Source organism: Salvelinus fontinalis, chromosome 9 (assembly GCF_029448725.1).
Source record: "Salvelinus fontinalis isolate EN_2023a chromosome 9, ASM2944872v1, whole genome shotgun sequence".
Lineage (NCBI taxonomy): Eukaryota > Metazoa > Chordata > Actinopteri > Salmoniformes > Salmonidae > Salvelinus > Salvelinus fontinalis.
This window is the reverse complement of record NC_074673.1, coordinates 31,536,421-31,562,699: the sequence shown is the minus strand read 5'-3', so window position 1 is coordinate 31,562,699 and position 26,279 is coordinate 31,536,421. Positions and strand designations below refer to the sequence as shown.

The window sequence follows — 26,279 nt, the reverse complement described above, 5'->3', positions numbered from 1 at the left end:
GTCTACCCGACCTGCTCTGTCTACCCTACCTGCTCTGTCTACCCTACCTGCTCTGTCTACCCGACCTGCTCTGTCTACCCGACCCTCTGTCTACCCTACCTGCTCTGTCTACCCGACCTGCTCTGTCTACCCTACCTGCTCTGTCTACCCGACCTGCTCTGTCTACCCTACCTGCTCTGTCTACCCTACCTGCTCTGTCTACCCGACCTGCTCTGTCTAACCGACCTGCTCTGTCTACCCGACCTGCTCTGTCTACCCGACCTGCTCTGTCTACCCTACCTGCATTCTCCTGCTCTGTCTACCCTACCTGCATTCTCCTGCTCTGTCTACCCTACCTGCTCTGTCTACCCAACCTGCTCTGTCTAACCGACCTGCTCTGTCTACCCAACCTGCTCTGTCTACCCTACCTGCTCTGTCTACCCTACCTGCATTCTCCTGCTCTGTCTACCCTACCTGCATTCTCCTGCTCTGTCTAGCCTACCTGCTCTGTCTACCCGACCTGCTCTGTCTAACCGACCTGCTCTGTCTAACCGACCTGCTCTGTCTACCCAACCTGCTCTGTATACCCTACCTGCATTCTCCTGCTCTGTCTACCCTACCTGCTCTGTCTACCCAACCTGCTCTGTATACCCTACCTGCATTCTCCTGCTCTGTCTACCCTACCTGCTCTGTCTACCCTACCTGCATTCTCCTGCTCTGTATACCCTACCTGCATTCTCCTGCACTGTCTACCCTACCTGCTCTGTCTACCCGACCTGCTCTGTCTACCCGACCTGCTCTGTCTAACCGACCTGCATTCTCCTGCTCTGTCTACCCTACCTGCATTCTCCTGCTCTGTCTACCCTACCTGCTCTGTCTAACCGACCTGCATTCTCCTGCTCTGTATACCCTACCTGCATTCTCCTGCTCTGTCTACCCGACCTGCTCTGTCTAACCGACCTGCATTCTCCTGCTCTGTATACCCTACCTGCATTCTCCTGCTCTGTCTACCCTACCTGCATTCTCCTGCTCTGTATACCCTACCTGCATTCTCCTGCTCTGTCTACCCTACCTGCATTCTCCTGCTCTGTCTACCCTACCTGCTCTGTCTACCCTACCTGCTCTGTCTACCCGACCTGCTCTGTCTAACCGACCTGCTCTGTCTAACCGACCTGCTCTGTCTACCCAACCTGCTCTGTCTACCCTACCTGCTCTGTCTACCCTACCTGCATTCTCCTGCTCTGTATACCCTACCTGCATTCTCCTGGTCTGTCTACCCTACCTGCATTCTCCTGCTCTGTCTACCCTACCTGCTCTGTCTACCCAACCTGCTCTGTCTACCCAACCTGCTCTGTCTAACCGACCTGCTCTGTCTAACCGACCTGCTCTGTCTACCCAACCTGCTCTGTCTACCCTACCTGCATTCTCCTGCTCTGTCTACCCTACCTGCATTCTCCTGCTCTGTCTACCCTACCTGCATTCTCCTGCTCTGTCTACCCTACCTGCATTCTCCTGCTCTGTCTACCCTACCTGCATTCTCCTGCTCTGTATACCCTACCTGCATTCTCCTGCGCTGTCTAGACTGCCTCATTAATTACTGTTGTTGTCACGTTCTCTTTCATAATTCAACAAGTGTGTCAATAGCAGGATACACTCGGATCAGAAGATCAACACACTTGGCTCTCGATTAGACCTATCTAAACATTTCAACTGTATTCAATTATTACTTTTTTCAATTCTCCAAAAAAATGAACACCAATCAAAATAGTGTCATCTTTCTTCTCATATGAGTGTCGAGATGGTGCGTTAAATCCCAGACGAAGCATTAGCATTCGTACAGATTCAATGGAAATCCAACGTATTCCATTGAGCACATTTCAGCCAGTTTGTGTTTGACAGGTCATTACCAACACGCACCGCCCACAACCGCAAGGCTCTCCAGAGGATAGTGAGGTCTGCACAACGCATCACCGGGGGCAAACTACCTGCCCTCCAGGAGACCTATAGCACCCGTTGTCACAAGGAGGTCAAAAAGATCATCAAGGACAACAACCACACGAGCCACTGCCTGTTCAACCCGCTATCATCCAGAAAGCGAGGTCAGTACAGGTGCATCAAAGTGGAGACCGAGAGACTGAAAAACAGCGTGTATGTGTCCCATAACATCTGCTAAACACATGTATGTGACCAATAACATCTACTAAACACGTGTATGTGACCAATAACATCTTCTAAACACATGTATGTGACCAATAACATCTGCTAAACACTTGTATGTGACCAATAACATCTACTAAACACGTGTATGTGACCAATAACATCTACTAAACACGTGTATGTGACCAATAACATCTTCTAAACACATGTATGTGACCAATAACATCTTCTAAACACGTGTATGTGACCAATAACATCTACTAAACACGTGTATGTGACCCATAACATCTTCTAAACACATGTATGTGACCAATTACATCTGCTAAACACGTGTATGTGACCCATAACATCTGCTAAACACGTGTATGTGACCAATAAATTTTATTTCATTTTATTTTATTTCCACAGTTGTAACATTAAACGGGAAAAAACGACAGGCACAAGCAATAGTATGAAAGAGTCGCAGGTGTAAAATGAATCCAATAAATCCAGGGATATTTAAGTGACAAGTGGATTTTGTACCCCTCAAACACAGGAAATAGATCCACATGTGACACAATCTCAATCGCACGCCCTTTCCCACCTGGACAAAAGGAACACCTATGTCAGAATGCTGTTCATTGACTTCAGCTCAGCGTTCAAAACCATAGTGCCCACAAAGCCCCTAGGTGGTAAGGGTAGGCAATAACACATATGCCACGCTGATCCTCAACACTGGGGCCCCTCAGGGGTGTGTACTTAGTCCCCTCCTGTACTACCTGTTCCCCCATGACTGCGTGGCCAAACACGACTCCCAACACCATCATTAAGTCGACACAACAGTGGTAGGCCTGATCACCAACAACGATGAGACAGTCTATAGGAAGGAGGTCAGAGACCTGTCAGTGTGGTGCCAGGACAACAATCTCGCCTCCCGGGTGGCGCAGTGGTCTAGGGCACTGCATCGCAGTGCTGGCTGTGCCACCAGAGACTCTGGGTTCGCACCCAGGCTCTGTCGCAGCCGGCCGTGACCGGGAGGTCCGTGGGGCGACGCACAATTGGCCTAGCGTCGTCCGGGTTAGGGAGGGTTTGGTCGATAGGGATATCCTTGTCTCATCGCGCACCAGCGACTCCTGTGGCGGGCCGGGTGCAGTGCACGCTAACCAAGGTCGCCAGGTGCATGGTGTTTCCTCCGACACATTGGTGCGGCTGGCTTCCGGGTTGGATGCTTGGATTCGACCTTCATCTCTCCCGAGCCCGTACGGGAGAGACAAGTTGTAGCGATGAGACAAGATAGTAACTACTAACAATTGGATACCACGAAATTGGGGAGAAAAAAGGGGGGTAAAATAAATAAAATAATAAAATAAAATAAAAAATAACAATCTTTCCCTCAATGTGAGCAAGACAAAGGAGCTGATTGTGGACTACAGGAAAAGGCACCCATTAACATGGACGGGGCTGTAGTGGAGCGGGTCGAGAGTTTCAAGTTCCTTGGTGTCCACATCACCAACGAACTATCATGGTCCAAACACACCAAGACGGTCATAAAGAGGGCACGACAATGCCTTTCCCCCCTCAGGAGACTGAAAAGATTTGGCATGGGTCTCCAGATCCTCAAAAAGTTCTACAGCTGCACCATCGAGAGCATCCCCACCTGGTATGGCAACTGCTCTGCATCTGACCGTAAGGCGCTACAGAGGGTAGTGCGTACGGCCAAGTACATCACTGGGGCCAAGCTTCCTGCCACCCAGGACCTATATAATAGGCGGTGTCAGGGGAAGGCCTCATAAATTCTCAAAGACTCCAGTCACCCAAGTCATAGACTGTTCTCTCTGCTACCGCACGGCAAGCGGTACTGGAGCGCCAAGTCTAGGTCCAAAATGCTCCTTAATACTTTCTACCTCGAAGCCATAAGACTGCTGAACAATTAATCAAATGGCCACCTGGACTATTTTGCATTGACACCCCCTTTGTTTTTACACTGCTGCTACTCGCTGTTTATTATCTATGCATAGTAATTTTACCCCTACCTACATGCACAAATTACCTCGACCAATCTGTACCGTGCACACTGACACCGTACCGGTACCCCCTGTATGTAGCCTAAATTATAGTTATTATTATTTTTATTTATTTTTTAACTTTAGTTTATTTAGTAAATATCTATTTTCTTAAAATTGCTTTGTTAGTTAAGTGCTTGTGAGTAAGCATTTCACGATATTCGGCGCATGTGACAAATAACATTTGATTTGATTTGACATTCGATTTGAAAAAGACAGATCCTCAGGTGGGTGGGACATGCGCTTTGCTACTATAAGGCTAATTGAAGCTTCATAACTCTCAGTGTTCATCAGTAACATTTGATAACAATGCAAGAGAAACAGATGAACAGGGATTAGATTTACTCTCACAGTTGACCAAAAAGAAATATCTGAAAGCCCCGCCCATAATAAGCTACGCCTTCCGTCTTCTGTTCTGACCCGCTGTGTAATATCTCAATAACCCAGCACCAATAACCTAGCATTAACAACACAACTTTTCTTTAAAAAAAATGAGATTTCTGCCTAAATGATTTTTACGTAATTACGTAAAACGTAATTATTTTTAATCAGATGGGCATTAACAAGAACTGGTAATGTTGCATCATTATAGAAAGGTCTGGAACTCACCTTTCTGGTCATTGTTTTAAGTAAATTGCTGACGTGTACTTACTTTTGGACAAAAGCTCAAGTACATAGTACAAAATATGATGAAAATATGAAAAAACATACCTGATTTTTTTCCTATGAAAGTGGGGAAACAGGGCTTGAAATGACTGTGCTTTCTAATTATAGTAACAATCAACAATCAAATGTTAATGATTTCACATTTCTTATTAATGAAAAATGTATATGATCATACTTAGTGAGTATTTCATATAACTGACAACAGATAATTATTTCCTAAACATGTTACAACTTTAACTTTAAGCACAAAGTGATTTTGTCCGTCTTTGACCAAGAGAAAGTGGCCTTGTTTCAATTCTATGAAATGATTTAGAATGGTTTCCTGTTGAGAGCTCTAAATCCATCTGAGAATGTGACAGCAAGACTCGCTCGACAGCCACCATTCATTTGCGGTTTCCCAGGCTGGGCTCACTAGCTCAGACAAAGAGAAAATCGATTCTTTGTCTGGATAGGCCAGAAAATGTGACACGTCACCCCCTATGCAAATGTGGGATATGAAACCTGACACTTCAAGTCAGCTTCCTAAGAGAGTGATAGGGGAGAGCAGACAGATGAGGCTTTCTGGCACTATATGGCCCGGGACCCTACAGCGTTCACAGAGAGCTTTGTACACCAACATGTCAGTCTGACCCAGTCCAGAACCGCTCAAAGTCTCCCATTTGGGGGACTTAACATCTAAGAGATGTGAAAGAAAACAACCCAACTATGTGACCCAATGCCTCTAAACAACCCAACAGTTGTGTCATCTAAACAACCTAACAGTTGTGTCATCTAAACAACCCAGCAGTTGTGTCATCTAAACAACATCTAAACAACCCAGCAGTTGTGTCATCTAAACAACATCTAAACAACCCAACAGTTGTGTCATCTAAACAACATCTAAACAACCCAACAGTTGTGTCATCTAAACAACATCTAAACAACCCAACAGTTGTGTCATCTAAACAACATCTAAACAACATCTAAACAACATCTAAACAACCTAACAGTTGTGTCATCTAAACAACATCTAAACAACATCTAAACAACATCTAAACAACCTAACAGTTGTGTCATCTAAACAACCCAACAGTTGTGTCATCTAAACAACCCAACATTTGTGTCATCTAAACAACATCTAAACAACCTAACAGTTGTGTCATCTAAACAACATCTAATCAACATCTAAACAACATCTAAACAACCCAACAGTTGTCATCTAAACAACCCAACATTTGCGTCATCTAAACAACCCAACATTTGTGTCATCTAAACAACCCAACATTTGCGTCATCTAAACAACCCAACATTTGCGTCATCTAAACAACCCAACATTTGCGTCATCTAAACAACCCAACATTTGCGTCATCTAAACAACATCTAAACAACCCAACATTTGCGTCATCTAAACAACCCAACAGTTGTGTCATCTAAACAACCCAACATTTGCGTCATCTAAACAACCCAACATTTGCGTCATCTAAACAACATCTAAACAACATCTAAACAACCCAACATTTGCGTCATCTAAACAACCCAACATTTGCGTCATCTAAACAACCCAACATTTGCGTCATCTAAACAACCCAACATTTGCGTCATCTAAACAACCCAACATTTGCGTCATCTAAACAACCCAACATTTGCGTCATCTAAACAACATCTAAACAACCCAACATTTGCGTCATCTAAACAACATCTAAACAACCCAACATTTGCGTCATCTAAACAACCCAACATTTGCGTCATCTAAACAACCCAACATTTGCGTCATCTAAGCAACATCTAAACAACCCAACATTTGCGTCATCTAAACAACCCAACATTTGCGTCATCTAAACAACATCTAAACAACCCAACATTTGCGTCATCTAAACAACCCAACAGTTGTGTCATCTAAACAACCCAACAGTTGTGTCATCTAAACAACCCAACAGTTGTGTCATCTAAACAACATCTAAACAACCCAGCAGTTGTGTCATCTAAACAACCCAACAGTTGTGTCATCTAAACAACCCAACATTTGCGTCATCTAAACAACCCAACATTTGTGTCATCTAAACAACCCAACATTTGTGTCATCTAAACAACCCAACATTTGTGTCATCTAAACAACCCAACATTTGTGTCATCTAAACAACCCAACATTTGCGTCATCTAAACAACCCAACATTTGTGTCATCTAAACAACCCAACATTTGTGTCATCTAAACAACCCAACATTTGTGTCATCTAAACAACCCAACATTTGTGTCATCTAAACAACCCAACATTTGCGTCATCTAAACAACCCAACAGTTGTGTCATCTAAACAACCCAACATTTGTGTCATCTAAACAACCCAACAGTTGTGTCATCTAAACAACCCAACATTTGTGTCATCTAAACAACCCAACAGTTGTGTCATCTAAACAACCCAACAGTTGTGTCATCTAAACAACCCAACATTTTCATTGCTGTAGGTTGTCTCATCAGTAAGATTCTCCTGCAACTATTTCAGAAATGTATCCCCCACTAGGGTCTGTGTTTATAAATGTTTCACCCATGCTCTTTCAAGCTGACGTCACACCCCAAGGAAAGGTGTGTGTGTGTGCACCCGCGTGTGAAAAAAAAGAGGTGCACAGAGTCATCTTAACGATCGATCGAACACCCAAACTATAAACAATTTATTCCAAAATAAGATCTCAATCTACAAAAGAGAAACCTCATAAAAAGAACATGAAAATACTGTCCTGAGAGTGAACTCCCCACCCCTCATCTCTCTCTCTTTCCATCTCTCCCCCTCTTTCGATTCATCTCTACCCTCCTCTCTCTCCCCCTCTCTCTCCATCTCTCTCTGCCTTTTCTCTCTGTCTCTCTGTCTCTTTTTATCTCTCTCTGTAAGTCACAGCCCTTCAGCACAACACTGTAATTAACTTGGTTGGCCTGCGTTTTGATGAGTGCCCAGCGCAATGTTGTCTGTGTGTGTGTGTGTGTGTGTGTGTGTGTGTGTGTGTGTGTGTGTGTGTGTGTGTGTGTGTGTGTGTGTGTGTGTGTGTGTGTGTGTGTGTGTGTGTGTGTGTGTGTGTGTGTGTGTGTGTGTGTGTGTGTGTTTTGGGTGCAGATAGCGTTTGAGACTAGCAGCAGTTCCACCCAGGGCTTTTCTTTAACAGCATGCTGTAATCTAATTGCCAACTCATAAAATCAATTTTGAACTGATGAGCCAAATAATAATATCTTCAAACATTCTTATACTACACACACGCGCGCATGCACACACACGCACAGAAACACACTGCAATCTTACGCTAACCAGCTCTACCATTTCAGCATCCTCAGAAAAGGAATATTCACCGCGTGGTAACCTCTTAGAGAGATTCAGCTGCATGTTAATGATAGCTCCTACATATCAGCTCTACAACTAATTAAGCCTACAGCAAACTTGGTGTAGTTATTGTGGCTATTTATGCATCACATGTAACACACATCCATATGCACATTTTAAAAATACAGTAAGCCTCTAAAACACTTGGCTAGCTTATGATGACAGGTATTTGATTACTAATCTTGTGCTGTGCTCCATTGAGAATGCAGGTTATGGTGTTTGAATACCTCACCTTAACATTCCCTCCTAAATAGTGCAGTATCTTACCTGACAAGAAACAAACAAGCCAAAGAGCTGCTGGGTCATGATACATAGCTACATCCCCAGAGTAACCTACAGAGAGAGGGAGATAGAGGACGAGAAGAGAGTTGGGGGGTTTAGACAGAGAATTGGTTGCCAAACAATGTTTAGGGCCACACACACACGGACACACACACGCATGCACAGGCACACACACTGATGTATTTGTATTGCCCTTCATCAAGTAAGTCTTCGTTACATGGTTCAGACATTGGGCCAGGATAAAAAGAGTAAAGGGCAAAGGTGGAGATTAGCAGACCTCTATCCTGATAGAGAGACTAATCATGACCTGAAGTTACAGTACACAGGTCAATCACCTTCTAGATCAGATTTTGATCTCCTCCCTTCCCTCTATCTCTATGCTCTTGCTTTCCCTCCTTACTTTCCTCAAGCTGTGACTCTTTTAAAAAAACAAGACAGTAGATATTCCATTCTAGTCAAATGTGTGCTCTGCTTACACCTACTTGCAATGAGTAAAACACACTAGTACAATAACAGAATATATTTAGTTATATATTTAGTCATATGTTGTTATATTTAGTCAGCTTCATACAGCGCTTGCACAGAACCCCCAAAAATGTGAACCCGGCTTTTCTCTCCCCATCTCCCCATCCCCTTATCTCTCCCCTCCCTCTCTAACAGGCAGGGATGTTGTTGATGACACGTACCCGCAGAGAGAGGACATGCAGGGTCGATGGACCACAGTACTCACCCCACTCTGCACTATGTGTGGGTGTATGTGTGTGTTGTGTGTTTGTTTATCTGTACCTCTGTGTGAAAAAGCTCCACCATTGGAGCGGATCTTTCAGTGTGAGAGAGCTAACAGACCATTTCTTTGTTTCCCTTTCTTTCTGTGTGCATCCCTCTAAACTGTACTCTCTCTCTCTCTCTCTCTCTCTCTCTCTCTCTCTCTCTCTCTCTCTCTCTCTCTCTCTCTCTCTCTCTCTCTATGTCTCTCCATCTCTCTAGGTAGCAGCTACATAAACAGTTCACACCATGTGGTATATTTAATAGAAAACCTCAAAAAGAATTTGTGCAGGTAAGTTTGTGTGTGTGTGTTAAGGTTTGGTATTCCAGACATACTCCCTCCTGTGTATTGGGTGAGATGGACAGTTCATTCATTATTTACAGAGTGTGTTTTAGGGAGGAAAGACTGTCAATCCATAAATAGGACAGAGAGGTACAGCAGAGAGGTACACACACCAGCACACTACACACACCCCTAAAATGATTCAACACCAACCCGTCCCACTTGGTCTAAAGACTCTAGGAGTAGCTCAGTAAGCACAGTAAGTCAGTTTAGACTGGCGGTTAAGAGCATTGGGCCAATAAATGAAAAGTTGCTGGTTCAAATTCCTGAGACAACTAAATTGAAAAATCTGTCAATGTGCCCTAATTGGCACCCTAATTGCTTTGGATAAGAGTGTCTGCTAAATGACTAAAATGTAGCTATATGTCAAGACCAGCCTTGTGCTGTCCTTAACAGCCCAATTCAGAATCAAGATACACAACATGGTCAAAAGTATATGGACATCGCATTCCAATATCATGGGCAGTAATATGGAGTTGGTCCCCCTTTGCTGCTATAACAGCCTCCACTCTTCTGGGAAGGCTTTCCACTAGATGTTGCTGCTGGGACTTGCTTCCATTCAGCCACAAGAGTATTAGTGAGGTTGGGCACTGATGTTGGGATATTAGGCCTGGCTCGCAGTTGCCGTTCCAATTCATCCCAAAGGTGTTCGATGGGGTTGAGGTCAGGGCTCTGTTCAGGCTAGTCAAATTCTTCCATAGTGATCTCGACAAACCATTTCTGTATGTACCTCGCTTTGTGCACAGGGGCATTGACATGCTGAAACAGGAAAGGGCCTTCCCCAAACTGTTGTCAAAAAGTTGGAAGCTCTTTAATTACTTGTTACTTTTATTTCTTATTCTTATCTGTATTTTTTTGTAACTGCATTGTTGGTAAAGTCTACACCTGTTGTATTCGGCACATGTGACTAATACAATTTGATTTGATTTGACAGAATCATATAGAATGTCATTGTATGCTATAGCATTAAGATTTCCCTTCACTGGAACTAAGGGGCCTAGCCCAAACCATGAAAAACAGCCACAGACCATTATTCCTCTTCCACCAAACTTTACAGTTAGCACTATGCATTCAGGCAGGTAGCATTCTCCTGGCATCTGCCAAACCCAGATTCGTCCGTCGGACTGCCATATGGTGAAGAGTGATTCATCACTCCAGAGAACACATTTCCATTGCTCCAGAGTCCAATGGTGGTGAGCTTTACACCACTACAGCTGATGCTTGGCATTGCGCATGGCGATCTTAGGCTTGTGTGCAGCTGTTCGGTCATGGAAACCCATTTCATGAAAATCCTGACTAACAGTTTTTGCGTTGATGTTGCTTCCAGAGGCAGTTTGGAACTTGGTAGTGAGTGTTGCAACCCGAGGACAGACGATTTTTAAACTCTACAGGAGCTTCAGCGGTCCTGTTCTGTAAACATGTACGGCCTACCTAAGAAGTTGTTGCTCCTAGACGTTTCCACTTCAGAATAACAGCACTTACAGTTGATCGGGGCAGCTCTAGCAGGGCAGAAATTATGATGAACTGACTTGTTGGTGGAATCCTATGACTGTGCCACGTTGAAAGTCACTGAGCTCTTCAGTAAGGGCCATTGTACTGCCAAGGTTTTTCTATGGAGATTGCATGGCTGTGTCCTCGATTTTATACACCTGTCAGCGTACCCACATCCCCTCAACACATTGCGAGCTAAACATGTTTGCAGCCCCCCTCTTGACAGCGGGGAGAAAGTTTTAGAGTTCATTTCATGCAATTCTACACATTTTGACATGGGGCATAGAGAAAATGTTGCAGTTTTATAGTAAGTTTGCTACAATTCCACACCTTTTGCCATGAGGCAAGATAAGATTTTACAATTTGAATCTCAGGTCATAAATAGAGTTGTGATTGCAAGTGAACCAAAACACTGCAGATGTAAAGACCAAATCAACCCAAAGCTGTCTGGGGTTTCACCTACGGGTCAAACTATAGACTATAGATTTAGTGACTCGATGGTAGATACACCTCTGCCACCACTACTACTACTACTGATGCAATACCAGTGCAGTATGTCATCAGATCTGTCTAATAAGGATTCATAGTTATAATGCATATCATTTATCACTATTTACCAATCATAATCAGTAATCCATAATTTGTGCTGTGGTCCTTAATGCCCTGCTCACCCCCACACAGAGCAGGGCTTATTAGAGTAACGATCAGGCCGCACAGTCAGCTCCCTGCGGGTCACAGGTCACAGCCAGACAATTTGAAGTTAAAGAATGGAATCAGCTCTAACATCTATACCCTATCACCGTCACCCAGTAGTGCAATATAGTCCTATTTGGTTGTATGGATGTATGAGTAGTAAATATATAGTTGGGAGTGCCATCGTGTACATGGTTATCCCTTTATACTAGTGTATGAAAAAATGTCATCAGATGAATTCAAAGGCTGTAGATTCAAACCTGGGTCATCTGCAGACCACTAAGCCCTGTCTCTGTAGTAGGACTTTGCCTGATGCGTAGTCAGGACACTGACTGGGTGACAGGTTCAGTCCTGGAGTGAAAAGAAAGGGGGTTGGCGGAAGGAGAGGAGAGATGATGTTGGCTATTACTGTATGCTAATCTCCAAGACAAGTTGGCTGCTAGTGCCCCTGGCTATGTGTGTGTATGTGTGTTTGCGGATGTTTGTGTGTGTGTGTGTGTCAGTGTTCATTTTGTCAACAAAACTAAAATATTCTTCAAACCTATTTTTCAGTGCCAATTGACGAGACTATAACTGACTAAATAGACCCAGATTTCTTTTCTTCATTTCAGTTCCCATTTCAAACGAAACGGGATGAAATTACTGTATCTCTGTGACTAAAATTTGTCATCACGACAGCTGTGATGGAACAGGAAGTTTTATAAATGCCCGACAGATAATTTGTTTGTTCGACATGGTGGGATATTTTTGAGTCTGTAAAATGAATTATGAGAGAAACATTATTTGTTCAGAACATTTCTTATATTACTACCTACAGCCGAAAAAAACTTTGGGATATTAGATCGTCAGAAATTTGAGCAGAAATTCTACTTCCCAGGATCTTTTGTTTGAACTTCCCGAGGCAGCTCTATTCATCCCGGGGGGTGCACCAACACCGTAAAAGAGGAAGAAGTGGGGCCCTAGTCAGACTCAGGCAGTGTGCATACCATCCACCGCTTCCGAGTATATTACTCGCTAACGTTCAGTCCCTGGACAATAAAGTAAACGAGCTCAGGGCGAGGTCCTCCTTCCAGAGAGACATTAACATACTCTGTTTTATCAAATCATGGCTCTCTCTGGATATATTGTCCTCATCCATTCAGCCAGTGGGGTTCTCCATCCATCACGCGAACAGGAAGAAAGAACTCTCCAGGGTTTGTTTCATAATTAACAACTATTGGTGTAATTGTGGTAATGTACAGGAACTTAAACTTCTTGCCACTATAGGGGGTGCTGTTTTGCATTAGCATAATTTGCTCTACAGATTAAACTGCCTAGTACTCAATTCTTGCTCGTACAATATGCATATTATTGTTATTATTGGATAGAAAACACTCTCTAGTTTCTATAGCCGTTTGAATTATGTCTCTGAGTGAAACAGAACTCATTCTACAGCACTTTCTCCCAGTGTGTGAGATTTCAGAAATCTTGGCCTCTGGTTCCAGATCAGTTTTAAAGTCCCTGTAAATCCTATGAGGATACAAACACTGCCCACGCCTTCCTCTAGATGTCAGTAAGTGGTGACAATTTGAATGGAGTCGATTGCGCAATCAGTGCCTCTTTAATCACCAAATACCGGAAGTAGCGTTCTTTTGGACCCTGCGCTCAACGCAAGAATGACGTCGGACTGGCCTTTTTCCAAGCCTTGGTTTAGCCAGTAATATAGCGCCGGTCATGTTTTTACTCGTTATAGGTGTTAAAAACATCATAAGGTAGTTAATTTAAACCGTTTTATAGCAATTTATATCCGTTTAGTGCGATTTTGAGGCATTTCTATGTGATGCTCTTTGAAGCTTTGGGCACGTTTCGGGGTCCCGGTCGAACGTTAGTGGGCATTTCGACGGACAGAGGACATCTTTCGACCAAAAGAAGATTAGACCCAAGAAAGGATACATTGCCCAAGATTCTGATGGAAGATCACCTCATAGTAAGAAATATTTAAGATGATAAATCGTTGTTCTGTCGAAAAGTTTTAAACGCATATTCCGCCATTTTGTTTGGTATAGCTTCGCTTGGCGAACCCTGTATTGCACAGTAAGGATAATTTTAGAAATGTATTTCAGCGATTGCATTAAGAACTAATTTGTCTTTCGATAGCTGTCCAACTTATATTTTTTTAGTCAAGTTTATGAATAGTTATCCATGAGACAAGATCACTGTGAAAGATGGCGTCCGACATTTTCAGGCTAGTTTTGCTAGTATTGTCATTGTATAACCACGGTTGTTTGTGGCTAAATATGCAGATTTTCGAACAAACTCTATATGTATGTTGTAATATGATGTTACAGGAGTGTCATCGGAAGAATTCTGAGAAGGTTAGTGAAAAAATTAATATATTTTGGCGATGATAACGATATCGCTCTCTTTGGCTTGAATCAATGGTCGGGTAACGTTTGCATATGTGGTATGCTAATATAACGATTTATTGTGTTTTCGCTGTAAAACACTTAGAACATCTGAAATATTGTCTGAATTCACAAGATCTGTGTCTTTCCATTGCTGTGAGTTGTGTATTTTTAAGAAATGTTTTATGATTAGTAATTAGGTAATACACGTTGCTCTGTGTATTTATTCTAGTCGAGTTGTGATGGTGGGTGCAATTGTAAACTATGATTTATACCTGAAATATGCACATTTTTCTAACAAAACCTATCCTATACAATAAATATGTTATCAGACTGTCATCTGATGAGGTTTTTTCTTGGTTAGTGGCTATCAATATCTTTATTTGGCCGAATTGGTGATAGCACCTGATGGAGTAAGAAACTGATGGAGTTAGGAAAGTGGTGTCTTTTGCTAACGTGGTTAGCTAATAGATTTACATATTTTGTCTTCCCTGTAAAACATTTTAAAAATCTGAAACGGTGGCTTTATTCACAAGATCTGTATCTTTCATTTGGTGTCTTGGACTTGTGATTTAATGATATTTAGAAGCTACTATTTAATTGTGAAGCTATGCTAGCGATGCTAATCAGTGTGGGGGGGGGTGAGGGGTGATCCCGGATCCGGGGTTGAGGTTCGGTAAAGGTTAAGATCTTTTGTTCTCCCGATTTGGAATACTTCCCCATCAAATGCCGACCACATTACCTCCAGAGATAATTTTATGTGGTCATCGTCACAGCCGTGTATATTCACCCCCAAACCGACACTGCGACAGCTCTCAAGGAACTACACTGGACTATTTGAAAACTGGAAAAGGGGATACCTAGTCATTTGCACAACTGAATGCATCCAATTGAAATGTGTCTTCCGCATTTAACCCAACCCATCTGAATCAGAGAGGTGCGGGGGGCTGCCTTATCCTATGTCCACGGTGCCCGGGGAGCAGTTGCTGGGGATTAACTGCCTTGCTCAAGGGCAGAACTGCAGATTTTTTCCAACTTGCCAGCTCAGGGACTCAAACCAGCGACCTTTCAGTTACTGGCCCAACGCTCTTAACCACAAGGCTACCTGCTAGGCCAGCTGCCGCATGTCCTTAGGCCAAATTTATTATAGTTGGGGACTTTAATAAAGTAAATCTGAGGAAAATGCTACCAAAATGCTATCAACACATCTCCTGTGCTATATGGGCATCACGGACTCTCGATCCTAGCTACTCTCTCTTCCTGGACGGTTACAAGGCCCTCACCCAGCCAAAATTTGTCTTGGCCCTTAAGACCCTCACAAACTCCTACAGATGCACTATTGAGAGCATGCTGTGGGGATGTAACACCGCCTGGTACCGCAATTTCACAGTTGGCAACCGCAGGGCTTTTCAGAGGGTGGTGCGGTCAGCCCAAAGCATTAGCGGGGGCACACTGCCTGCCCTCTACAGCACCCGCTGTCAGAGGAAGGCCAAGAAGATCATCAAGCACCTCAGCCACCCGAGCCACGGCATGTTCACCCCGCTACCATCTAGAAGGCGGAGACAGTACAGGTACATCAAAGTTTGGACAGAGAGACTGATAAAACAAATATTTCTCCAGGCCATCAGACTTTTAAACAGTCACCACTAGCAAGCCTCCGCCCAGTACCCTGCCCTGAAACTTAGTCACTATTACTAGCCGGCTACCACCCACTACTCTACCGTGCACCTTAGAGACTGCTGCCCTATGTACATAGTCATTGAACACTGGTCACTTTAATAATGTTTACATACTGTTTTACCCACTTCATATGTACTGTGTATACTGTACTCTAGTCAAGGCTCATCCTATATAACTACTGCCGTACAAACATTTTCCATTTGAATACGGTTCATACTGTCTATACACACCATATACCATTATATCTGACATTCTGATATTTCTTACTTTCTTTATTTAAATGTTGCCGATTTTGTGTGTATTGTTTTGTATTGCTAGGTATGACTACACTGTTGGAGCTAGAAACACAGGCATTTCGCTGCACGTGCGGTAATATCTGCAAATCTGTATATGCGACCTATAAACTTTTATTTTATTTTATTAGTTAAACAAGTCTATCAAAGTTTTTCTCTCCCTTGACTATAGAAAAGTAGTCTGACTTTGAATTTCGAGTCTCGCTGAACCCTCCCACTTCCCCCACTGCATTTTACATTCATAAAGCATATCGAGGGCTGTTCTAAAACTAGGCTACTTGCAGACAAGACCTTTGGCCATTTGTTAAGGCTACACCTTGTTCAGACATGTTACCTCATTAGTTAGCTATAGCTAACAACCTGGGGCGTGTTCAGCAGGACGCAATGTTTTCCTTATTGAGGAAAAACGTACTTCCCACGACTGTGATGTGTGGTTGTCTCCTACTGTAGCCATCTGAAGATGAATGCACTAACTGTACGTCGCTCTGGAAAAGAGCGTCTGCAAAATTACACAAATGTTATGTAAATGTTGAATAAACATTCCTCTCTGAATAAGGAATAATGTCGGCTTTATTCATGAAATGTATTGACTAAATTCTTCTTGCCACTAAGTTATATCTGACTTGGTAAATAACTTTATTTTGAGCTAATGTGGATCCAGTGACTCAAACTTGAACACTTGGACCAGGACTCAAGCACTGGGACTCGGACTTCAGCCATAGGGACCATTGGTGACTCGGACATAGGGGACTTGGGACTCGATTTGGACTCAAGTTTTAGTGACTCGACTACATCAATGTGTCTGCAGGGTCTGTGGAACGTCAATAACAATGGCAATGACACGACCGACAGACGGAGGTGCAACCCATACTACCTTGCCAATACTTTGCAGCACCATCTGGTGATTGTGCCTCTTTCTCTCTCTGCGCTTGTATATGTCTGTTTGTTTTGTATGTAATGAGCAATATCTGTGTAGGATGAGTTAGGAATTTACATGGCCAGATAGTTCTTATATATTCTTAACTATGTTTGTCACATTTCTGCTGTTGGGAAGAGAATAGGATGTCACACAGAAAATATGTTGGTAGGACAAGGCTATGCATGTTTGGTCACATGAAAGTCAGTGATTTATGTTTACTATAGGTTAATAAGGCAATACAAATGTGATGTCACTAAAATGTGACTAAAATGAAAGGGCATTTAACAGAGGTGTGGAATCGAGGCACATGACTTGGACTTGAGTCTGACTCAAGTCACAAATTTGATGGCATGAGGCTCGACTAGATAGAAAATAAAATAACTTGATACTTGACTAGGACTTGGAACCTCAAGACTCGGAACTTGAATTTGACTTGAGACTGATGACATGAAATGATCTGTCCAGGTTTTGTAACGTTTGTCATTCATTTTGTGACACAGAGTTTCCGTGGATTACTATCCATGCAGCCAGAGACAGTCTAGTGAAACGCACACACGGCCCTCTGATTGGACCAGAAAACTGTCAATCAACACAGGTCTGGTAAACTAGTGCAGTGAAAACGTTTTGGGAGTGTGAAACTGAATTAATAAAAATATAGCCTTCCATTTGTATTTTCTATTTATACCTTTGCTTATTCAATAAGGTCGCTAACATAGGCCTATGTCATTGCACCAAAGTATTGTTTAAAAAATATTCATCTGTGCTTCAGAGCCAAAGAGTTGTCGTCATCAGCATTGGTGCGCAAAGGCAAACTCACATATCCAGATTAGCGACCAGAAAGTTGTTACATTTTCTCCGGTTTTGCCTATCAAAAACAGAGTAGCCTACTTACGTTCATATTATCCATATAAAGTACAGTTTAGCAATCTGCTACGGACGCATCTTTGCCACAACAATAGGTGACATCATTGATCATGTTCATATTTCAGATAGGCCTAGTTTGGGTGGGTTATAATTATATACGTGGTACTGGCTATATGTCTAATGATATATGTAACATCGCACTACCTTCAATACTTGAAGATGTAACATATTGTAGTAAATTAATTACAATATTCGTGAGGAAGAAAAACGCTCTAGACCACATATGTCAGAGTCAAGGCCCGCGGGCCACATCCGGCCCGCGAGAAGGTTTTTTACGGCCCCTGGGATGATCTTGATTTATTATTAGAACCGGCCCGCAGACCGCAGCAAGCCGGCAGCCCGCAGATCTTTTACACGCACCAATACTACATTTCCCACAATGCAACGGTGACGCACCGAGCAGTAGGCTGCTTCATTTCAATATTTATTGGCACAGCAGTCGTCAGCATCACAGTAAAATTAACTTTCAGATACCCATCAAAAATGGCAAAACGGAAGGTGGACACTGAGAACCGGGGGTTTCAAACAAGGTGGGAGTCGGAGTATATGTTCACGGAGGTAGCTGGAAAACCTGTGTGTCTTCTGTGTGGAGAAAGTGTGGCGGTACTGAAAGAGTATAATCTGAGACGACATTATGAAACGAAACACGCGGACAAAAACAAGAATATGGACATGGAACAAAGGCTACAAAAGGCAGAGGAATTAAAACGAGGCCTCAAATCTCGACAGGCTCTGTTCAAAAAAGCCAAATCACAAGGCCAGGCTGCTGTCAAGGCCAGTTTTATTTTGGCAGAAGAGATCGCTAAATCAGCCCGGCCATTTACGGAGGGGGATTTCATCAAAAACTGCATGATTAAAGTTTGTGACGAAGTTTGCCCAGAAAAAAGGCAACTCTTTTTAAATGTGAGTCTGAGCAGAAACACCATTGCCGAGAGAGTAGACCAGTTGTCCATCAATCTAAAAGAGCAGCTTGTGAAAAAGGGAAAAGATTTCATTGCATATTCCTTGGCTGTGGATGAGAGCACCGACATTTCTGACATTGCCCAGTTGTCAATTTTCATCCGCGGAGTGGACTCCAGCCTAAGCGTGACAGAGGAGTTTTTGGCTTTACGTCCTATGCATGGCACAACTACGGGGCATGATTTGTATGAAGAGGTGTCAAGATGTGTAAATGAGATGGAGCTGCCTTGGGAAAAACTCGTGGGTTTGACAACCGACGGAGCACCTGCGATGTGTGGACACAGGAGCGGACTGGTGGCGAAGATACGGGAAAAGATGCAAGAGGAAAACGCGACAGGTGAGCTGACAGCTTATCATTGTATCATACACCAGGAAGCGTTGTGCGGTAAAGCCTTGAAAATGGAGCATGTAATGAGCATCATCACGCGCACAGTTAACTTTATCAGAGCCAAAGGTTTGAATCACCGCCAGTTCAAGGCATTTCTGACGGAGTTAGAAACGGAGCATGGTGATTTGCCTTATCACACAGAGGTGCGATGGCTAAGCCAGGGAAAGGTGCTTCAAAGATGTTTCGAGCTTCGTGAGGAGATTTGTCTGTTCTTGGACAGCAAAGGGAAAGACACAACACAACTCCGAGACGAAATGTTTCTGTGTGAAATGGCTTTTCTGTGTGACATTACGAGTCATCTGAATGCAATGAACTTGCAGCTGCAGGGTCGGGATCATGTCATCTCTGATATGTACAGTACAGTGAAGGCATTTAAAACCAAACTGACTCTGTGGGAGACGCAGATGCGGAAAGAAAATTTGAGCCACTTTCCCAGCTGCCAGACCATGAAAGAGAAGCTCTCTACCAGTGCGTACCCGAGCGCACAGTTGGCTGATAAAATAGGTATGCTTGCCGCTGACTTTTGACGCCGATTTGCTGACTTTGAAGCACAAAAAAGCAGGTTGGAACTGCTCGGTAACCCATTTGCTGTTGACGTGGAAAGCTCACCACCAAACCTCCAAATGGAGTTGATTGACCTCCAATGCAATGATGCACTGAGGGCAAAATATGCGGCAGTGGGTGCTGCGGAGTTCGCCCGTTTCCTCCCCGACACAATGCCCCAGCTGCGCATCCAGGCTGCTCAAACGTTGTCTATGTTTGGCAGCACATACCTGTGTGAACAACTGTTTTCTTTGATGAACCTGAACAAAACATCACACAGAAGTCGACTTACTGCTGAACACCTCCACTCAATTCTGAGGATTTCCTCAGCTCAGAGCCTTACCCCGAACATTGATGAACTTGTGGAAAAGATGGGACACCACCAAGTATCACCCTCAACCTCAAACAAGTGAACATTACTGTGCAATCACATATTTAGAGTTTTTACTCAGTTCAAGTTTAAAAGTTAAAGTTTGATATTTGTTTTCACTGCATGTTACTTCTCCTTAAACAAAGTGTTGTTTTTGATTAATAGATTTTTGCACTTTATTTTATTGTATTTCAATCCAATTATATTTTAAAAATATTTCAGTTGAGTGGATGATAGAAAATTGCTATTATTGTTTTTTTCTTTGAAGTAAATTTAGCCCACTTTTGCTAAAATAGAAAATATAGGCTACTGATGGTGCCTTGAATACCGGTTTCTTTCATTTAATGTTCATGTTATGGGGATTTTTATATAAAGGAAATTTGTCTTTTGTGTCTGTTGAAAATTAAAGATTACTGACAGAGCCATAAGAAAATATTGCTTTATTTATCTGATCATATTGGAATATATTTGTTAGGTTTTCAGTAGGTTCAATTAGGTTCACTAGACTATATGCGTCATTTAAAAATTTTCCAATGAACATTCGAACAGTCCGGCCCTCGGCTTGTAGCTAAATTTTTTATTTGGCCCTCCGTCCATTTGACTTTGACACCCCTGCTCTAGACAGATCATGCTTCCCATCTAATTCTGTAATCTCCGATGTAAACCGTATGATCCTGCTTGCGCTGGACTCCAGAGAAGTGACAATGTGATATGATATCACTAGTTGAAATGGACTGCTAACATGAATGACTTTCAGCTCAAAATGCAGGTGTAAAACACAGTTTATTTCTGTATCTTGCGTTTTGAAAAGGCATCATCGTTTATGGCTGTAATGACAGGCTACATTTGCGCATCGATTGTGAACGCGTGCATGTGCAAGCTTTGAACCCCTCGTTTTTGGTAGAGCAGGTCAAAAGGTTTGAAATCCACAGCTAGTGAACATATTGCTGATTTGCTGTACATCTATAGGATGGGGTGCAGCGCAAACGTCAAATTGTAGGGAGAGAGGATTGACATAAATTAATATGCATCTGTCGCTCCAAAAATGGTTTGGCGATCAAGAATATGAACCGTTTGCTTTGCAAGCTCACCAGCAATGGGGCATCAAGAAGCAATTACTAGCATAGGCCTACTTGCCTTTTGGTAAGTCAAAATTGCTTGAAATGTATAATTTACTTATGAAGCTAGCATTTGGAATTTGTTGTTAAAATGAATTATTACATAATCAAAATGGGTTGTAGACAAAATAATGAAAAGGCTTGCCTGGTAGCCTCAATAAATAGACAAAGATTTGTAGTTTATCAAGTTTATCAACAAGGGCACTGCGTTCATCCACCTCTGGCCTGCTCGCCTCCCTACCTCTGATGAAGTACAGTTCCCGCTCAGCCCAGTCAAAACTGTTCGCTGCTCTGCCACCCCAATGGTGGAACAAACTCCCTCACGACGCCAGGACAGCGGAGTCAATCACCACCTTCCGGAGACACCTGAAACCCCACCTCTTTAAGGAATACCTAGGATAGGATAAAGTAATCCTTCTGACCCCCCCCCCCCCCCCCTTAAAAGATTTAGATGCACTATTGTAAAGTGGCTGTTCCACTGGATATCTTAAGGTGAATGCACCAATTTGTAAGTCGCTCTGGATAAGAGCGTCTGCTAAATGACTTAAATGTAAATGTAAATGTAAGTCATAGATGTTTTCTTTACTTGACTTGACTTGAAAAAAACTTGTGTCTCGACTGGGCTTGACTTGATCTTGGAATGCACAACTTGGAATTGATTCAAGACTCAACCCATTCTACTTGGGACTTCACTTGACACTTGGATATTGTGACTTGAGACTTGCTTGTGACTCGAATAATGGTGAGTTGGTCCCACTTCATTTAGTTGACTAAAATGGCACACTGTTTTTGGAATTTTAACAATAACTAGACTAAATCATTATTCAAATGACAAAAATGTGACTATGACTATTTTAGTCAAAATGACTAAGACTAGACTATATATAAAAAAGAGTGCCACAATGAACCCTGGTGTGTGTGTTTTCATTCCCCTGTTGGGTACCCTCTAGTTAGTAGACCCTGTACAGCCAGTGAGCACAGAGCATCTTTCTCTCCCTCCTCTCTCTCTCTTCTTCTTTCCTTCTCTTCACTCTCTCTCTTCTTCTTTCCTTCTCTCTCTCTCTCTCTTCTTTCGTTCTCTTTCTCTCTCTCTCTCTCTCTCTTCTTCTTTCCTTCACTCTCTCTCTCTTCTTCTTTCGTTCTCTTTCTCTTTCTCTCTCTCTCTCTCTCTCTTCTTCTTTCCTTCTGTCTCTCTCTCTCTTCTTTCCTTCTCTCTCTCTCTTCTTCTTTCCTTCTCTCTCTCTCTCTCTCTCTCTCAATTCAATTCAATTCAATTCAAGGGGCTTTATTGGCATGGGAAACATGTGTTAACATTGCCAAAGCAAGTGAGGTAGATAATATACAAAAGTCAAATAAACAATAAAAAATGAACAGTAAACATTACACATACAGAAGTTTCAAAACAATAAAGACATTACAAATGTCATATTATATATATATTATATATTATATATCTCTCTCTCTCTCTCTCTTCTTCTTTCCTTCTCTCTCTCTCTTCTTCTTTCCTTCTCTCTCTCTCTCTCTCTCTCTCTCTTCTCAGCCTCATAATTTATTAACTGACCTGATATCTCTCAGACTCACCAGTACAGCTGTACATCCCACTGCCCTTTCACTACCTCACACCACAGAGATAGAGTGTGTGTGTTTATGAGCTACATGCAGCAGCAGCAGTCTGTAGTCTCTCCTGTTTCTTCAACAGAGCAGAACGGTGTGAGTTGGTACAGGGACACATCAACTGTAGCAGAAATGCAGGACCCCCACCACTGTCCAAATACAAACACACACATTACACTAGAGAAGCATAACTCTATACTGCACCTACAAGCTGTATCATTTGAGTTATCTTCCTGTACATGAATCACTGACATCATTAGATTATGAACAGTCAGAGTTATTATTACCATGATTGTAGACCGAGCTGTGAGTCAATAAAAGCTTACTGTAAATGGCCTTCCAGACTCATTCAACAAACATAACATCCTCATAGATCAGTTCATTGAAACACCGCTACATCTGGACTGCATGGGCCCCATATGAATGAATACATTTTCACAATCATAGAAAAAGCACCAAAAGCACCATCATCTGTGCTACAGGTGACAGACAGCAACAGTCCAGTGATGTGTTAACTTGTGCATGCTGTTTATGTCAATTCCCAAATCCTCTTTCTTATCATGTTTGGCTACTGCATGAAGAGACTGACTGATGGTCTGTGAGGACTGACAGACGAACAGATGGACGCACAGACAAACGCATGCACACGCAGACACAGACACGCATACACACAGAGAGAAACAGCCAGTTGAGAGGGCTTATTTCCCTGTGCTGAGTAAAGAGAGTGCTGTTGAACTGCTAATGATGTGACAGAGGCTCTGTACTGCATTCATCCCACAGAGTACAGCTCTGCATGAAAAATAGAGTCTAGAAGGCCATGCAAGAACGCACACGCGTCATCTACACATATCTACATCAACACATAGCCTATACAAACCACAAGGCCATATCCATTCACACATGCACAGCAATATTTTGTCTTTACCTGCACACACACACACAATCATTCTCACTCACTCTCTTTCTCTAAGCAACCCACTGTGTAGTTTGTTTTCCAGATTTTAATTACTTATCACTCATTAGCTAGGCTATTGACAATAATAATTTAGGCCTATGCACCATGAGCTGCTTGATTTATAATAGTGCTATATTTAAACTAGCCTACTACTTTTCATCGTGATAGATGTATAATAGTAACTGATTGATGGAGGCAAAGCTGTAAACAACAGACAACAAACACACATATTTAATTCTAAACAGACAGTGGGGGAATAAATGAGGTATCATCGCATACACACAGACTGTACCATACAGACGCACATATCCAAACACACACACACACGCTCAGACAAGCATGTATGCATGCATGTACACACACACACACACACACAAACACACACACACCCTCAGACAAGCATGTATGCATGCATGTACACACACACACACACACACACACACACACACACACACACACACACACACACACACACACACACACACACACACACACACACACACACACAGCAAAGCACTCAGGAGAGCCAGGTAAAGCTCTGTGATGTGAAAGAGCCCTTTCAGGCTTTTAGGAGAGACACCAAGTGACACACATAGACAAGTCAGGAGAGAGACAGAAACACACAAACACTCACTCCCTCACGCACACACGTACACGCCTAGTCTGTCAGTCAGGAGAGTCCTGAGAGACAGAAGAGACACATAGAGGCAACCGAAAACTGTCCTACCTTTAACTATAAGTACAACGTCACATACATGATTTGGGTTTATCTACGCCATGCCTAAACAACCTGCTATCAAATCCCATAGCCGCGTGGGAGAAAAGACATGTACACGCGCTCACCTGCGGACGAGGAGGGCACAGTCGCTGAGCACACCGCGGATTGATGGGTGTGTAAATCGATGCGTTCGCGCGCAGTGTGTAGCAATACAATCTTCAACCACAAACATACCTGTATGAACTCATCAGTTACTGTATCCATATACTGTGTCACCGAGGTTAGAAAGCACTTATCACCCCCTCACACGTCGTTTGTTAGGCTACTTCGATTTCGTGGAATCCTCGGTCCATTGTGTCTGTAACGAATTATGTAACAGCCAAAATAACTTATCCATACTGCAGAAAACACTGCTACTGCGACGCATGGAAATCTGACTTTTCTTTCATTTTCTCCGATATGTCCATTTTACAGAGATTATGAAACTCCAACTCAACCTTCGTTTCTCTGACAATCACTTTTCTCTAGTCTTGAAAGGAATTGAGCTGGAATTAATCAAATACTATCACTCACACATCATATCACATTATGATGAAGGATGCAGATATGAATTCGTGTCTGTAAATGCAATGCAAACCGCAAGATATATTTCCATTTTACTACGTCATTAGGTCAACAGTTGACAACATAATTGAACTTGCCCTAGCGTGCGCATGTAAACTATGAGTCAAAACAGCTCCTACCTACGTAGCCTATATATGCGTTCTTGAAAAAAGCCACATTGTGAGTACAATGTCCAGAGATAAAATATTCTAATGACTTACCTTATTTATAATGCGAAGTGCGCAAATCTTGCAGCTATTTGAGCACTTGAGACGAGTTTCTTTTACTCCTGTTCCCTCAGTGGAGTCATACTGCGCGAGAGAGAGAGGGGGAACAAATACATCTGTACCAGAGCGCGTGCAGCCCTTGCCAGAGATGCTTCAGTCTCCTAGCAACAACAATCGATCTGGCAAGGATACATTTTTATTGGATCAAATGAAAACTTGGTCATTCACCCCTTTAACACGCTTACTAAAATAACATCTCCTGTTTATCTCCAACACAGCGAGCAAACAGAAAGAGAGAGCGAAAGAGAGAGATCATCAACCCTGTAGTAAAAACAACATGTAAGCAGATAGTGACACATTTTGGATGTATGAGTATGACTAATACGATCAGATTAAATTCATGTTTGTTGTATTAAGCATGGCCCGAGAAAAAATATTGCTACCTAAGGTTGAGAATAAGATCCTGGGAAATGAAATGATACACATAGGGGGTGTACTTTCTGAACCTCTAAATTAATAGAACCAGATAAGGTTGGAAGCCACTTCCTCTCCCAATGGGAACCAAGGAACACTGTTGGCCTGTCCTATTACCTGAGCTCCACAGCGCTAAGACCACAGCCTTACACAGGCTATAGGCTGGAGACTGTTTGCATAGTGGGCTCTCTCCCATCCCTCATACTCTCTTTCCCTCCCTCCTCCACCATTCTGTCACACCCTTCTTCTGAATACCAACATATCTATGTTTCTGTCAATGTGTGTGTGTGTGTGTGTGTGTGTGTGTGTGTGTGTGTGTGTGTGTGTGTGTGTGTGTGTGTGTGTGTG

The 26,279-nt window shown here is 42.8% G+C and overlaps 1 protein-coding gene across 5 annotated transcripts in view; it reads right to left on the bottom strand.

The window, feature by feature from the left end:
* The window catches only part of LOC129862422 (metabotropic glutamate receptor 3-like), a 72,888-nt gene extending 47,114 nt beyond the window's left edge, over positions 1 to 25,774 (bottom strand). The window contains exons 1-2 of one of the 5 annotated variants that reach the window (XM_055934090.1): positions 25,452 to 25,774; positions 8,455 to 8,520 (exon numbers count right to left, since the gene is read on the bottom strand). The gene's annotated coding sequence lies outside the window, so the exon portion shown is untranslated. Of the gene's footprint in view, positions 1 to 8,454; positions 8,521 to 24,752; positions 24,839 to 24,861; positions 25,345 to 25,451 lie in introns of those variants that run through there. The other 4 variants (XM_055934092.1, XM_055934091.1, XM_055934093.1 and 1 more) reach the window with 4 other exon arrangements.
* Between the last annotated feature and the right edge of the window lie 505 nt (positions 25,775 to 26,279).